The sequence below is a fragment of the Pteropus vampyrus genome, unplaced genomic scaffold, assembly GCF_000151845.1.
Source record: "Pteropus vampyrus isolate Shadow unplaced genomic scaffold, Pvam_2.0 Scaffold224, whole genome shotgun sequence".
NCBI classification, from domain to species: Eukaryota; Metazoa; Chordata; class Mammalia; order Chiroptera; family Pteropodidae; genus Pteropus; species Pteropus vampyrus.
This window is the reverse complement of record NW_011889005.1, coordinates 1567679-1571335: the sequence shown is the minus strand read 5'-3', so window position 1 is coordinate 1571335 and position 3657 is coordinate 1567679.

The following is a 3657-nucleotide window of genomic DNA, read 5'->3' as shown; positions in this document are numbered from 1 at the left end:
GAGGGTAGCTAGTTAAGGCTCATGTAGCAGAAAATGAGTTGACCACTGAGATAACTAGAGGTTTTTTCTTTTAACTTCTTACCTGAAGCAAGATATGTACGCACACACACGCACGCGTGCGCGCACACACACGCTCTATCAAGATTCTGAGGGCTACACCTTCAGATGATGGCGTGCCGTTCTCAGCAGTGGCATTGGGCGGAGGTAAAGCCTGGGAGCCAGGTGGCCCAGTCGGCACCACGTGCCATGGAGAACTTAGCAATGTGAAAGCAGGCTTCCTTCCCTTCTTACCGCCAGCCAAAGGTAGTGAGAAGCACCTGTGTGTGCTCAGAGGTGGCCCTGGCCGTAAGCAAGGAGGACCTGCCTCCGTGTGCGGGCTGGAAAGGAGAAACAGAGAGAGCTTCATCCCCCCTGCCTACCCTGCCTTCGCCCGGCAAACCGTATCGGGCTGTTACAGTCTCGGCGGATAAATCCGAGAATTCACTTTTTATTTCCACGTGTTTGCTCGGCATTTCCTGGGACGGACGCGGTCGTAAGGAGAGTTATAAACGCCGTTTCTGCAGGCTGTGTCCACTGCCCCGGATCAGTGTTATTTCACAAGGGCCCACTGAGACCTGATTCCAAAGGTCTTGGTGGGGACAGAAGGCCGCTCCTGGTTCGCTGCGGCCCAGAGCGTTCGTGATCGACCTTCTGGAGCCTTTCCAAATGCCGGAGTGGTCCAGGGACACAGTGGACGGCTCGGCTTGTCCGCTTCGGCGGGGCCAGTCATTCGTTCATTCGTTTATTCACTCACTTAATAGGAGGACGACTACAAATCTACATATATTACGTGTGTGTGTGTGTGTGTGTATGATATAAGAGATGCAAGAAATATAAAGGGCGTATCTACATATAAGATGTATATGTCTATACTTACCTCTATCTATTTCTACCTATCTCTAGCTCTATCTATCCATCTCTTCTTATAATTCGAACTCTTCTAAGCACGTAGTACATAATGTAAAATAAAAACAAACAAAAGACCGTCCTCTTGGAGCTTACATGATTAAGGGAGTCGTAGGCAGAAGGAACACACTATTATAAACTATGATCTAAATCAATCAAAACATAATATGATTTCAGGTCGAGACGATTGCAATGAAAAATAAAGCAGCTCGGTGGCTTGAAGAAGGACGGCGGGGAGGAGAAGGCGGCCGGAAGCAGCAGGCTGTCTTAATCAGCGTGGCCGGAGCGGGCTTCTCTGAGAGCCTGACATTCCCCCGAAGACTCATGAACTGAGACAGCAAGCTGCACGAAGGTGAGATCCAAGCATAAGGGGGAACAGGTAGAAAGGCTCTGGGGCAGGCAAAGGCTTGACATTTTTTTTTTTTTTTAATCAAAATAGGATGGCAGTGACCAAGCGGCAGGGCAGACTGTGCAAGACCTTGTGACAAACTTTACGACTTTTGAGTTTTATTCTAACGGGGTATGTTCTGAGCAGGGGAATGACATGAAAAGAGGTATAATTTTAAAGAATGCTCTGGAATTCGGCTGTAGAGGGAAAAGTACCAGCAATAAAGCGACTCGGAGACTATGACATTGATGCAGGTGACAGATGACAGCGGTCTGGGCCAGGGGAGCAGCAATGAGAGGGATGAGCAGCTTTTTTTTTTTTTGTCTGTCTGTTTATTTTCTTACTGGATGTTTTAAAGGCATAAGTAGAAGGCATTGTAGGTAGATTATATGTGTGTTCGTGCGGGAGGGTGAATATAGGAACCAAAGATAATTCTTAGTTTGTAGTCTGGAATGCTTGGGGGAAATCCCCATATGTAGGAAACTAGGCAGGAATGTTGACCGTCAGATGTGTATAGGTTTTCTGAAGACACGTGGTTGTATGGGACATCGAGGGAATGAATGTCGAGAGAGAGAAGAGGTCCCAAGGCTGAGCTTCGGGTGTGGGTGGCGGGGGGAGTCTCCTTCACCCAGAGACCAGGAAGAAGGGTCCAGAGAGAGTGGCTGAGTGAGAGCTTCAGTTGGGGCTGACAGACAGTCAGGGGAGTCTGTCTTTTGGGAAATCTAGTGTGGAAAGAGTTCCGGGCAGTAGAGACATCGACTGTGTGAAAATCAGCTGGTGGGTCAAGTTAAAGGAAAAAGAAGACTCGGTCACTAGATACGGCGTTACAGAAATCACCGCTGTAGCTGAAACGGCTATTTCCATGAAATATTGATGACGAAGAAGGTCAGGCGAGATTGAGAGGCAAAGGAGTGGAAACCAAGCACAGCGACTCTTTCGAACGTGTGTCTGCAAAATCTAAGTAGAAAATAGGAGAGAACCTTTGTGTTTGAGCAGCTAAACTCCACAGAGCGACTTAAATGAATTCAGTAGAGAATCTCTCTCTCTCTTTTTTTTTTTTTTTTTGGAATAGGAAAATTAAGTTTAAATTCTCAACCCAAGATCATAAGGTGAGAAGTCTGTGGAACAGGACGTGAAGCCAGGTCTACCAGACGCTGCATTATGCTCACTGCAGCCTCCCAGGAAACTCACTAAAGTTTTACTTCACAGAAACATATGGACATGAGTCTGAAGTCCAAGCGTGTTCATCAGTGTAGGGTGCCATAACAACAGACCGCAGACTAGGTGACTGATGAGCAACAGAAATTCACCTTTCACAGTCCCGAGGGCTGGTAACGGAGATCGACGCGTCCGGATGGCCAGCTTCTGGTGCCTTCTCTCTTCCAGGCTGCAGACTGCCCGCATCACACCATATGCTCAAGCGATGGGAAGAGCGGAGAGCAGCCATCCCCCTCACGAGGGCTCCACCCTCAGGTCCCAACCACCTTCCCAAGGCTCTAGCTCCTCAAGTCACGAGGGGCATGATTCTTGACGCCTGCCATCAATACGCTCAGTCTAACACGTCTTCGTGTGAAGGTATTAGTCACATTACCATTCCTGCCACATCGCACTATTGGATTGCGTGTTAGAATTTTAACATATAAATTCTGGGGTGCACATGAACATCCAGCCCATACACCAAACATGATATTCCTTCCATAAACTACCTCCTATGTCATTCATCCTAGAGGATGAACAATCACCTCTGGACTGACCGGCCTGATGATGATAGCTCAGGGAAACTTTTTAAATTCCTTTAATAGAATCCTCCCTGCCCTGCTTTTGCCTTCTTTAGTTTTCTCTCCTTTCTTCTCTATCTCCTTCTCCCAAATAGGGTGGCAACTTGTCTGTAAACCTCTTCCACTCAAGCCCTAACTTTGTGTTGCGGCAGCGAGACCCCAGACTTAGCCACAGAAGCTGACTTTCTGGGGGTCATGGCCCCGCGATGCCACGCACCTCAGCGATGCCTTAACCGTTTCTCACAGCGCACTGTGCCCGCAGCTCACGGATCAGGAGCTCCCCGCACAGTGGCGCCCCCTGACACGGGAGAGCACCACAGTTTAATTACAGTCCTTGGAGTCGATGATGAGGGAAGGGTGACTGTTGTCGCTCGCACCTTGGGGAAATAGCTCTTTTGCCCCTGATGAAACCACTCACCGTTGCAGCCTGTCCATCGCTTTAGAATTTCTCCCTCAGGCTCTAGGACTTGCCCTGTCTTGTAACACTCAAGTAACCACATTTTCTGACTATGTACCACCGGTATTACTACTTCTTTAGCATTTTCC